A 13794-nucleotide genomic window follows, 5' to 3' on the forward strand; every position below is an offset into this window, starting at 1 on the left:
TTACATCCAAGTTAGCATATAGTGCAACAATGATTTCTGGAGTAGATTCCTTAATGCCCCTTACTCATTTAGCCCATCCCCCCTCCCATAATCCCTCCAGTAACCCTCTGTTTGTTCTCCATATTTAAGAGTCTTATGTTTTGTCCCCCTCCCTGTTATATTATTTTTGCTTCCCTTCCCTTGTGCTCATCTGTTATGTGTCTTAAAGTCCTCATATGAGTGAAGTCATATGATATTTGTCTTTCTCTGACTGACTAATTTTGCTTAGCGTAATACCCTCTAGTTCCATCCACGTAGTTGCAAATGGCAAGATTTCATTCTTTTTGATTGCTGAGTAATACTCCATTGTATATATATACCACATCTTCTTTATCCATTCATCCATCACTGGACATTTGGGCTCTTTCCATACTTTGGCTATTGTTGATGGTGCTGCTATAAACATTGGGGTGTATGTGCCCCTTTAAAACAGCATACCTGTACCCTTGGATAAATACCTAGTAGTGCAATTGCTGGGTTGTAGAGGTTTTTTTTTTTTAGGTTTTTATTTGTTTTGAGAGATTGAGAACGAGCAAGGGGAGAGGCAGAGAAAGAAGGGGACAGAGGATCTGAAGCAGGGTCTGTGCTGACCACAGAGAGTCCAGTGTGGGGCTCGAACTCATGAACCGTGAGATCATGACCTGAGCTGAAGTTGGATGCTTAACCAACTGAGCCACCCAGGTGCCCCAACTTCGATTAGTATTTTTGTGTTCTTTGGGTAAATACATACTAGTGCAGTTGCTGGATCATAGAATAGTTATATTTTTAACTTTTTGAGGAAACTCCACATTGTTTTCCAGAGTGACTGCATCAGTTTGCATTCTCACCAACAGTGCAAGAGAGTTCCCATTTCTCCACATCCTTGCCAATACCTGTTGTTTCTTGTGTTGTTGATTTTAACCATTTTGTAGTTATGATTTGTGTTTCCCTGGTGATGAGTGATGTTGAGCATCTTCTCATGTGTCTCATAGCCCTCTGGATGTCTCCCTTGGAAAAATGTCTATTCATGTCTTCTGCCCATTTTTTAATTGGATTATTCATTTTGGGGGGGGGGTTTGAGTTGAGTTTTATAAGTCTTCATATATTTTGGATACTAACCCTTCATCAGATATGTTGTTTGCAATGTCTTCTATTCCGTGGGTTGCCTTTTAGTTTTGTTGACTGTTTCCTTTGCTGTATGGTTTTTATCTTGATGAGGTCCTAATGGTTCATTTTTGCTTTTGCTTCTCTTGCCTCGGGAGATGTGTCTAGTAAGAAGTTGCTACAGCCAAGGTTAAGGAAGTTACTGCCTGTGTTCTCCTCTAGGATTTTAATGGTTTCATGTCTCACATTTAGGTCTTTAATCCATTTTGAATTTATTTTTGTGTATGGTGAAAGAGAGTGGTTCAGTTTCATTTTTTGCATGTTGCTGTCCAGTTTTCCCAGCACCATTTGTTGAAGAGACTTTATCCCAATGGACTTTCCAGCTTTGTTGAAGATTAATTGACCCTGTAGTTGTGGGTTCATTTCTGCAGTTCCTATTCTGTTGAGGTATATTTCCTATAACCCTACTTTGTTGAGGGTTTTTATCATGAATGGATGTTGTACTTTGTCTCATGCTTTTCCTGCATCTATTGAAATGATCATGTAGTTCTTATCCTTTCTTTTATTAATGTGGTGCATCATGTTGATTGATTTCAGAATATTGAACCCTTGCAGCCTAGGAATAATCCCACTTGATCGTGGTGAATGATTCTTTTAATGTATTGTTGGATTTGGTTTCCTAGTATTTAGTTGAGAATTTTTGAATCCATGTTTATCAGGGATAATGGCCTGTAGTTCTCTTTTTTAGTGGAGTCTTTGTTTTTGGTGTTAGGGTAATGCTGGCCTTATAGAACGAATTTGGAAGTTTTCCCTTTTTTCCCCTAATTTTTGGAATAGTTTGGAATAGTTGAGGTATTAACTGTTCTTTAAACGTTTGGTAGAATCCATCTGTGAAGCCATCTGGCCCTGGACTTTTATTTGTTGGGAGATTTTTTTATTACTAATTCAGTTTCTTTGCTGGCAGTCGTTCTGTTCAAGTTTTCTACTTCTTCCTGTTTCAGTTTTGGTAGTTCATATGTTCTTAGAAGGTTATCTGTTTCTTCCAGGTTATCCAGTTTGTTGGCATATAGTTTTTCATAATATTCTCTTAATAATTGTTTGTATTTCTTTGGTGTTTGAGCCTTAGTATTTTTGATCTGTAAATAGTATATAACATGAGAGTGTCATAAAGACGATTTTCTTCAAAGAAATTGTTTAAAGTTAGATTTATGATATGAAAGTTTTATTTGTAGTTTGGTATTCTTTCTAAGATACTTGTCACCTCATGTATTTACATATACTTTATTTCATTTCGAGTTAACTGTAGCATCCAAAATGCATGATGATGAAATTGCAATTTGTCTGTCTGCATTATTTCTGGAAAACAGGTTTGAATGCAAAGGCAGAACCAAAGAAGTCTAGAATGAGAGCCTCAACAAGTAGTTTATTTTATTTTATTATTTATTTATTTATTTATTTGGATGTATGTTTTCATTTTTTTTAATATGAAATTTATTGTCAAATTGATTTCCATACAACACCCAGTGCTCATCCCAACAGGTGCCCTCCTCAATGTCCATCACCCACTTTCCCCTCCCTCCCACCCCCACATCAACCCTCAGTTTATTCTCAGTTTTTAAGAGTCTCTTATGGTTTGGCTTGCTTCCTCTCTAACTTTTTTTTTTCCTTCCCCTCCCCCATGGTCTTCTGTTAAGTTTCTCAGGATCCACATAAGAGTGAAAACATGTGGTATCTGTCATTCTCTGTGTGACTTATTTCACTTAGCATAACACTCTTCAGTTCCAAGGGCTAGTATCCAAAATCTATAAAGAACTCACCAAACTCCACACCCGAAAAACAAATAATCCAGTGAAGAAATGGGCAGAAAACATGAACAGACACTTCTCTAAAGAAGACATCCAGATGGCCAACAGGCACATGAAAAGATGCTCAACGTCACTCCTCATCAGGGAAATACAAATCAAAACCACACTGAGATATCACCTCACACCAGTCAGAGTGGCTAAAATGAACAAATCAGGAGACTATAGATGCTGGAGAGGATGTGGAGAAACGGGAACCCTCTTGCACTGTTGGTGGGAATGCAAACTGGTGCAGCCACTCTGGAAAACAGTGTGGAGGTTCCTCAGAAAGTTAAAAGAATTACCCTACAAGGCCACAGTAGCACTACTGGGAATTTATCCCAAGGATACAGGAGTGCTTATTTGTAAGGGCACAATTACAAATTGTCTAATATGGGGTTCTTTATAGATTTTGGATACTAACCCTTTATCCATTATGTCATTTGCAAATATCTCCTCCCATTCTGTCAGTGGCTGTTTAGTTTCATTGATTGTTTTTTTTGCTGTGTGGAAGCTTTTTATCTTGATGAGGTCCCAATAGTTCATTTTTGCTTTTATTTCCCTTCCCTTGGAGACATTTCAAGTAAGAATTTGCTGCGGTCGAGGTCTAAGAGGTTGCTGCATATTTTCTCCCATAGGATTTTGATGGTTTCCTAGTTCACATTTATTCTTTAATCCATTTTGAATTTGTTTTTGTGTATGGTGTAAGAAAGTGGTCCAGTTTCATTCTTCTGCACGTCGCTGTCCAGTTCTCCCAGCACCATTTACTAAGGAGACTGTCTTTTTTCCATTGGATATTCTTTCCTGCTTTGTCAAAGATTAGTTGGCCATACATTTGTGCGTCCATTTCTGGGTTCTCCATTCTATTCCATTCATCTGTGTGTCTGTTTTTTGTGCCAGTACCATACTGTCTTGATGATTACAGCTTTGCAATAACAGCTTGAAGTCCAAGATTGTGATGCCTCCAGCTTTGGTTTTCTTGTTCAACATTACTTTGGCTATTCAGGGTCTTTTTTGGTTCCATACAAATTTTAGGATTGTTTGTTCTAGCTCTGTGAAGAATGTGGTGCTATTTTGATTGAGATGGTATCGAATGTGTAGTTTGCTTTGGGTAGTAGAGACATTTTGACAATATTTGTTCTTCTGATCCATGATCATGGAATTTTTTTTTCATTTCTTTGTGTCTTTGTTTCTTTACTAAGCTTTCTATAGTTTTCAGCGAACAGATCTTGGTATTTTACGATTTTGGTGCAATAGTAAATGGGATCAATTCCCTGATATCTCTTTCTATTGTTTCATTATTGGTGTATAGAAATGCAGTTGATTTCTATACATTGATTTTATATCGTGCGACTTTGCTGAATTCGTGTATCAGCTCTAGCAGTTTTTTGGTGGAGTCTTTTGGGTTTTCCACGTAGAGTATTGCGTTATCTGCGAAGAGTGAAAGTTTGACTTCTTCTTTGCCAATTCGGATGCCTTTTATTTCTTTTTGATATCTGACTGCTGCGGCTAGGACTTCCAACACTATGATAAAAAACAATGGTGAGAGTGAACATCCCTGTTGTGTTCCTGATCTCAGGGGGAAAGCTCTCAGTTTTACCCCATTAAGGATGATATTAGCTGTGAAACTTTTATGTATGGCTTTTATGATGTTAAGTTATGTTTCTTCTATCCCAATTTTCTTGAGGCTTTTTATTAATAAAGGATGGTGTATTTTGTCAAATGCTTTTTCTGCATCTATTGACAGGATCATATGGTTTTTATCCTTTTTTCTATTAATGTGATGTATCATGTTGATTGATTTGCCAATATTGAACCAGCTCTGCAGCCCAGGAATGAATCTCACCTGATCATGGTGAATAATTCTTTTAATGTACTGTTGAATTCGATCTGCTAGTATCTTGTTGAGAATTTTTGCCTCCAGGTTCATCAGGGATATTGGCCTGTAATTCTCCTTTTTAGTGGGGTCTTGGTCTGGTTTGGGAATCAAAGTAATGCTGGCTTCATAGAATGAGTCCATTTCTATTTTTTGGAACAGTTTGAGCAGAGTAGGAATTAACTCTGCTTTAAATGTCTCCAGAATTCCCCTGGGAAGCCATCTGACCCAGGACTCTTATTTGTTGGGAGATTTTTGATAACCAATTCAATTACTTCACTGGTTTGGGTCTGTTCAGATTTTCTATTTCTTTCTGTTTGAGTTTTGGTGGTGTGGGGGTGTCTAGGAATTTGCTCATTTCTTCCAGATTGTCCAGTTTGTTGGCATATAATTTTTCATAGTAATCTCTAATAATTGTTTGTGTTTCTGTTGGTTGTACTCTTTCCTCTGTCATTTGTGATTTTATCTATTTGGGTCCTCTCTCTTTTCCTTTTGAGAAGTTTGACTAGGGTTTTATTAATTTTGTTTATTTTTTTAAACACCGGCTCTTAGACTCATTGATCTGTTCTACTGGTTTTTTGGGTTCTATATTGCTTATTTCTGCTCTAATCTTTATTATTTCCCTTCTTCTGCTGGCTTTGGACTTTATTTGCTGCTCCTTTTCTAGCTCTTTTAGATCTAAGGTCAGGTTGTGTATTTGGGGCCTTTCTTGCTTCTTGAGTTAGGCCTGAAGTGCAGTGTATTTTCCTCTTAGGACTGCCTTTGCTGCATCCCAGAGGGTTTGGGCTGTCATGTTTTCATGTTCATTTGCTTCCATATATTTTAAAATGTCTTCTTTAATTTCCTGGTTGGCCCATTCATTCTTTAGTAGGATGTTCTTTCACCTCCATGTATTTGGGGGCTTTCCAGTTTTTTTCTTGTGGTTGATTTCAAGCTTTATAGTGTTGTGATCTGAAAATATGCATGGTATAATCTCAGTCCTTTTATATTTGTTGAGGGCTGTTTTGTGACCCAGTATGTGGTCTATTTTGGAGAATGTTCCATGTGCACTCGAGAAGAATGTGTATGCTGCTGCTTTAATATTAAAAGTTCTGAATATATCTGTTAAGTCCACCTGGTCCAATGCGTCAGTCAGAGCTGTTGTTTCCTTATTGATTTTTTGCCTAGATGATCTGTCTATTGTTGTAAGCGGAACATTAAAGTCACCTACAATTACAGTATTATTATCAATAAGTTTGCTTATGTTTGTGAATAATTGACTTACATATTTAGCTGCTCTCATGTTGGGGGCATAAACATTTACAACTGTTAGCTGTTCTTGATGGATAGACCCCTTAATTATGATGCCCTTCTTTATCTCTTGTTAGTGTCTGTTTTAAAATCCAGGTTGTTTGATACAAGTATGGCTACTCTGGCTTTCTTTTGACATCCAGTAGCATGATGGATGGTTCTCCATCCCCTCACTTTCAATCTGCAGGTTTCCTCAGGTCTAAAATGAGTCTCTTGTAGGGGCATATAGATGGATCTTGTTTTTTTATCCATTCTTATATCCTGTGTCTTTTGATTGTAGCATTTAGTCTGTTTACATTCAGTGTTTATTGAAAGATATGGATTCAGTGTCATTGTGTTATCTGTAGGTTTTGTGTTCATGGTGATGTCTCTTGTCCTTTGTAGTCTTTGTGGCTTTCCACTTAGAGTCCCCCTTAGGATCTTCTGCAGGGCTGGTTTAGTGGTGATAAACTCCTTTAGTTTTTGTTTATCTGGAAAAGCCTTTATCTCTCCTTCTATTCTGAACGTCAGCCTTGCTGGATAGAGGATTCTTGGCTGCATATTTTCCCTATTCAGCACACTGAAGATTTCCTGCCACTCCCTTCTGGCCTGCCAATTTTCAGTGGACAGGTCTGCTACTCCCCTTATGTGTCTACCCTTGTAGGTTAAGGCCCGTTTGTTCCTAGCTGCTTTCAGAATTCTCCCTTTATCTTTGTATTTTGCCAGTTTTACTATATGTCGTGGTGTTGACCTGTTTTTGTTGATTTTGAAGGGAGTTCGTTCTCTGTGCCTCTTGGGCTTGTATGCCTGTTTCCTGCCTCCCTCACCCCCCAGATTAGGAAGTTCTCATCTATAATTTGTTCAAATAAACCTTCTGCCCCTTTCTCTCTCTCTTCTTCTGGAACTCCTGTGATAGGATATTGTTTTGTTTCACTGAATCACTTAGCTCTCTAATTGTCCTCTCATGGTCTAGTAATTTCCTTTCCCTCTTTTTTCAGCTTCATCATTTTCCATAATTTTATCTTCGATTTCACCTATTCTGTCCTCTGCCTCTTCCATTCTCATTGTCACTGTATCTAGTTTATTTTGCATCTCATTTATAGCATTCCATAATTCATTGTGACTATTTCTTAGGTCTTTGATCTCTACAGCAGTAGATTCTCTGCTGTCTTCTACGCTCTTTTTGAGCCCAGCTTTTAGTCTATGACTATAATTCTAAATTCTTGTTCAGATAATTTGTTTATATCTGTTTTGTGCAAATCTCTGGCTGTGGTTTCTTCCTGAATATTCTTTTGGGGGGGAATTCTTCCGTTTCATCTTTTTGGCTAGGTTTCTTTCCTTTATGTGTTTTTATAGCTTGCTATGTGTCCTACACCTGCGAGTGCTACTATGTTAATAAGGGGCCACTTCAGGAAGTGTTTTTGGAGCATGTTGCATGCATGGTTGTTGCATATTTGGCTGCTCTATCCCACTGCCCGTAGTGGTGGATTGTTTGGACCTTCAACCAGGTGTGCTTTGATTTGTTCGTTGAAGTAACCATACAAAACCATACATATATTTGGGTTCTTCCACGTTTGGAGCATAAATGTTTACCCTTGTTATATCTTCTTGGTGCTAGACCCCTTAATTATGATATAATGCCCTTCATCTCTTATTACAGTCTTTATTTTAAAACCTAGATTGTTGATATAAGTATGGCTATTCCAGCTTTCTTTTGGCGACCGTTAGCATGATAGATGGTTCTCCATCCCCTTGCTTTCAATCTGAAGGTGCCTTTAGGTCTAAAGTGGGTCTCTTGTAAACAATATATAGATGGAATTTGTTTTCTTATCCATTCTGTTACCTTATCTCTTTTGATTGGAGCATTTAGTCCATTGACATTTAGAGTGAGTACTGAAATATATGAATTTATTGACATTATGTTGCCTGTAGAATTGGAGTTTCTGGTGGTGTTCTCTGGTCTTTTCTAGTCTTTGTTGCTTTTGGTCTTTTGTTTTCTGTGGGTTTTTTTTTTCCTCTTTTCTCTCTTCAGAGAGTCCCCCTTAAAATTTCTTGTAGGGCTGGTTTAGTGGTCATGAACTTCTTTAATTTTTGTTTGTCTGAGAAACTTTTAATCTCTCCTATTTTGAATGACAGCCTTGCTGGATAAAGAATTCTTGGCTGCATATTTTTCTGATTCAGCACATTGAATATATCCTGCCACTCCTTTCTGGCCTGCCAAATTTGTTGTGGATAGGTCTGCTGCAAACCTGATCTGTCTTCCCTTGTAGGTTAAGGACTTTTTTTTTTTTTTTTTCCCTTGCTGCTTTCATGATTCTTTCCTTGCCTGAGTATTTTGTGAATTTGACTATGATATGCCTTGTTGATGGTCAGTTTTTGTTGAATCTTAGGGGAGTCCTCTGTGCTTCCTGGGTTTTGATGTCTGTGTCTTTCCCCAGATTAGGAAAGTTTTCCACTATGATTTGCTCACATAAACCTTCTACCCCTTTTTTTCTCTCTTCCTCTTCTGGGACCCCTATGATTCTGATGTTGTTCCTTTTTAATGAGTCACTGATTTCTCTAATTCTTAAATCATGCTCCCTTTGCCTTAGTTTCCCTTTTTTTGTGCTTCAATGTTCTCCATAAGTTTGTCCACTATATCACTGATTCTCTGTTCTGCTTCATCCATCCTTGCCACCATGGCATCTGTTCGAGAATGCAGCTCAGTTATAGCATTTTTTATTTTATCCTGAATAGCTTTTACTTTTTTTTTTATCTCCACAGAAAGGGATTCTAATCTATTTTCTACCCCAGCTACTATTCATATTATTGTGGTTCTAAATTCTGGTTTAGACATCTTGCTTGTATCTGTGTTAAGTCCCTGGCTGTCATTTCTTCCTGTTCTTTCTTTTGGGCTTAATTCCTTTGTTTTGTCATTTTGAAGGAAGAAAAGGAATTAATAAGGTAAAATGTTAAAATTAAAAAATGTAGGGGCGCCTGGGTGGCTCAGTCGGTTAAGCGTCTGACTTCGGCTCAGGTCATGATCTCCCGGTCCGTGGGTTCGAGCCCTGCGTCGGGCTCTGTGCTGACAGCTCAGAGCCTGGAGCCTGTTTCAGATTCCGTCTCTCTCTCTTTCTCTGACCTTCCCCTGTTCACGCTCTGTCTCTCTCTGTCTCAAAAAATAAATAAATGTTAACAAAAATTAAAAAAAAATTTAAAAATTTAAAACAACACAAAAAATCAAAGGCTGCTAGATCTTAGGTGTCTTTTGGTCTGGTTGTTGAAAGTAGCTTGATAGGTTAGAGAAAAAAGGGAAAATAAGAAAAAAAAGAAAGAAAACATTTGAAAATTTGAAAAAATGAATACACCCACATAGAATAAAATTAAATTATGGAAGTAAAATCGTATTTAAGAAATTTACAAAAAAGTAATAAAATAGGAAAAAATTAAAAATCTTTTTAATAAAAATGGAAAATGAAAGTAAATTTTTTCTCCTTCTGTATTCAAGAATAAGAAAAAGAAAAAAAAATTGAATAGATGGACCAGAAAACAGACTGAAATATGATTGAAATTACATCAGTTTCCCCTAGATGTCAAACTATGAAGTACTTTATAGTCCTTAAACTAAGCAGGTGGAGAGACTTGCGGTATTTCTGAAGAGTGAGGTTGGCCCAGTTGGGCAGGGTTGAGTGTAATGGCTCCATTCTCCTCTAGATGGTGCTGCTTAGCTTACTGGGGTGGATTGTTGTAGAGGGTGTAGGCATGTATGTGCATGTGCAGGAGGGGTGAAAATGGTGTCACCCAGCTACCCAGTCTCTCCTATCAGAATTCTGTGCTCTCTCGACTGACAGTCTAGCACCCCTCTTTGTCTCTGGTTTCTCTCCGCTCCCCACTTTTACACTATCCGGCTGCCAGGTAGCACCTCCCTCCTGAGTTTTATCCTAGATGCAGCTGTGTTTCCCAACCCCTCACTTTGTGGCTCAGAATGGATCAAAGGGGGAGGGTCTCACTGAGTAATGGCCAGGTGCCCACCTGCCCCCAGGAACGTTCACAGGACCATGCTGCTGCTGCTGCTCAGAGACCACAGTTGGGTGCCCCGCCCCAGAAAAAGTTCACATGATCGTGTAGCAGCAGCATTTCAGGAATTATGGTAAATCCCACACACATCTGGCACCAGGCTTCTCCCTTAATGTCCTTGTTCCAGCACCAGTGAATATGGTTGTTCTCCAGGGTTTGCTGGGACCTTTGGCTGGGACCTCCACAGCCTCTACCAAATATCCTCCCAGCAGGGGAACTGCCTCTCCCCGTGTGGCCCGAGGACCCCTTGGACCTTGCTGTCTGCTCCTGGGGATTTGCCCTTTCCACCAGAGCACCGCTAGGTATTGAGCTGCAGAGTTTCAGACTCTGCACTGCCCCTGTTTATAGAGTCTTAATGGAATTTAAACCCTCTCCTTTCTCCCTTTTTTGTCCAGTCCCTTGTGTGCTCTTTCTTTTCTCTCCAGCTGCTTTGCAGAGGGAGGCAGGGGGATGCTTTCCCGTGTTCCCCCTGTCTCTGTTCTCTCTCCACAAGCAAAAAACCTCCTTGCCGTCCCTGGCTTCTCTCTCCCCCCAGTTCACCTCTCCACACCATGTTTCTGCCAAGTTCTGTGGTTTAGGTTGTGCAGATTGTTGTGCTAATCCTCAAAACAGTTTTCTAGGGGTGCAAGATGGTTTAGTGTTGATATGGCTGCATTTCAGGATTGAGAGATGCAAAAAAAACTTACATGCTGTTCTGCCATCTTCACCCCACCCCCTGCCTTTTAATGTTTTTTGTTTTTTGTTTTTTTTAATTTCCGAGAGAGAGACAGAGCCTGAGTGGGGGAGGGGTTGTGAGAGGGAGACACAGAACTTGAAGCAGACTCGTCTTCGCACTGTCAGCACAGAGCCTGATGCGGGTTTTGAACCCACCTACTGTGATGAGATCATGACCTGAGTTGAAGTCAGATGCTTAACCACCGAGTCACTCAGGTGCCTCCCAGCTAGTATTATTTAATCATGGTTCTAAATTTTAGTTTAGACATCATACTTCTATTTGTATTGATTAAATCCCTGGCTGTCATTTCTCCGTGTTCTTTCTTGTAGGGTGAATTCCTCCTTTTCATTTTGGAGGAAGAAAAAAATTAATAAAGAGTTGAAATTAAAATATTAAAACAAAACCAAATCAAGTAAAGGAATCTAGATTCTAGATGTGTTTCAGTCTGCTTGTTGAGAGAAGCTTGATAGAAAAGAGGAAAAGAAGAAAAAAGTTTAAAAAAATTTAAAAAATTAAAAAAAATTTAAATAATAAAATAGGACAAAATAAAATAAATATAAAAATTTGTTTCTCTGTAACCAAGAACAAAAAAGAAGAGAAAGAAAAAATTAACATAAAAACAGAAGCAATGAAATGTAACCAATGAACAAGCAAACAAAATGAAACCCAAATGAAGCTAGCTCCAGTTTCCCTAGAACTGAAATTTTGTAGCACACAAAAGTCTGTATTTGTGTTGGTCTCCTAAGGAATGTGCCTGGATGGCACAGATGGGTGGGGTTTGGTTTAACAGTTCTGTTTTCCACTTGGTGCTGCTTAGCTCCCTGGGGTCAATTAGTATGGGTGTGCTAGAGGTGAAAATGTCTTTGCCCTACTCTCTAGTCACCAGTTCAGGAATTTCGAGCTTTCACAGATGCACAATCAAGCACCCCTTCTTTGTCTCAGGTTTCCATCTGCTCCTTGTCTTTACCCTGTAATTGCCTAAGCTGTCTGCCTGCCAGGCGGTGCCTCCCTCCTGAGTTTTATCTTGAATGGGCCTGTGTTTCAAAACTACGCACTTCAGAGATGAACCCCCCCACCCCCCACCACATTTGGCTGGGACCTACACTGATTCTTTGGGAGAAGGTCTGACTGAGCAATGGCCAGGTACCAACTCGTCCCAGAAAATGTTCTCATGATCCTGCAGCAACAGAGGCTGACAGTTCATAGTAAATCACAACCCACAGATGGCACACAACAGGTTTTGCTGCACTTAGCTGGCATCTTTGTCCCAATATCTGGTAATGTGGCAGCCCTCCGAGGTCTGTTTGGACCTTTGCCTGCTTGGAGGCCGTATTGCTTTTACCAAATGCACTCAACCAGGGGAACCTCTTCTCCCTGTATGGCACAGGGAATTCTCAGACCTCACTGCCTGCTCCCAGGGATTTCACTCTGCTTCCTTGCTGGAGTACCGCCAGGCACTGAGCTCTGAAACTTCAGACTCTGTGCTCCACTGTTTATAGAAACTGGAGGTGTTGAAACTCTCTCCTTTCTCCCCATCAATGATTTTGAGGAACAGGTTTCTTGTCCAGTCCCCTGTTAGTGTTTTCACTCTCTTTCTCTCCAGCTACTTTCAGGGGCAGTATTTTTATTGTGTAATCCTGATGTACTGCACTCTGTACTCTTTTCTCTTTCTGGACCCTCTCTCTGGGTCCTCCCTACCCTCTGGAGCACCACGGCTTTTCTCCCAGTTCACCTCTCCACACCATGTACCTGCCAAGTTCTCTTGCTCAAATTATGCAGATTGTTGCATTAGTCCTCAGGTCAATTTCCTAGATGTTCAAAATGGTTTGATGTTGATCTAGCTGTGTTTCAGAGATGAGACAAGCTCAGGGTCCCCATTCTACTCTGTCCTGTGCTAACTTCATTATTATTGTGTGGAAATGTAACATTTTCTGTATGTTGATTTTATATCCTACAACTTTACTGAACTCATGTACTCTGATAGTTAGGTTTTTCTATATATGGTATCATGTCATCTGCAAATAGTGACAGTTTTACTTCTTCCTTACCAATTTGTATACCTCTTATTTCTTTTTCTTGTCTAAATGCTGTGGCTAGGTCTTCCAGTAGTTGTTGAATAAAGATGCCTTGTTCCTGATCTTAGGTGAAAAGCTCTCAGTTTTTCACAATTCAGTATGTTAGATGTGGGTTTGTCACATATGGCATTTATTATATTGAGGTATGTTCCCTCTGTACCCGCTTTGTTGACATTGGGGTGAATTCCTCCATCTTGTCATATTGTCAAGGTAAAAAAAAAAAAAAAAAAAAGAACCTAGATTCTAGGTGTGTTTTAGTCTGCTTGTTAAAAAAAAGCCAAGTCTAAAAAAAAAAACCACAATTTTAAAATATTTAAAAATGGCCTTTTCTGATTCCCAAAGGAAAAAACAAACAAAACAAAAAAAGAAGAGAAGCTAGATCTATTTCCCCTAGAGCTGAAGCTTTGCAGCACTCTATGATCTGTTTGGTGTGTGGGAATGGTTTGTGCTGGTCGTCTGGTTGTGGGCCTGCTATGCTGATTCTCAGGCAGTCTTGCTCTAGTGGAGATGGCCCCTGTAGGGTGCAGATGGCCTCAGTGTCCACTTGGTGGTGGTCTTTTGCTCATTGAAGTAGGTCAGTGCTGTTGGGCTGGGTGAAAATGTCCTTGCCCTGTTCTCATGACCCAGAAGCAGAAAGCTGGTGCCCACCACTCTTCAGAAAGCCCTCACAGAAGAGCAAACAATCACCTCTCTTATTTCCCCAGCTTCTGCCAAATCCTGCCTTCACCCTGCGTTGGTCAGAGCTGTCTGCCTGCAAGACTGCACACCACTCCTGTGTTTCACCCCACTCCTGTCTTTTAGCTCAGATTCACAGCAGGGTTTCACTCCATATTTTAGAAA

Source organism: Panthera uncia (assembly GCF_023721935.1).
Source record: "Panthera uncia isolate 11264 chromosome B2 unlocalized genomic scaffold, Puncia_PCG_1.0 HiC_scaffold_24, whole genome shotgun sequence".
NCBI classification, from domain to species: domain Eukaryota; kingdom Metazoa; phylum Chordata; class Mammalia; order Carnivora; family Felidae; genus Panthera; species Panthera uncia.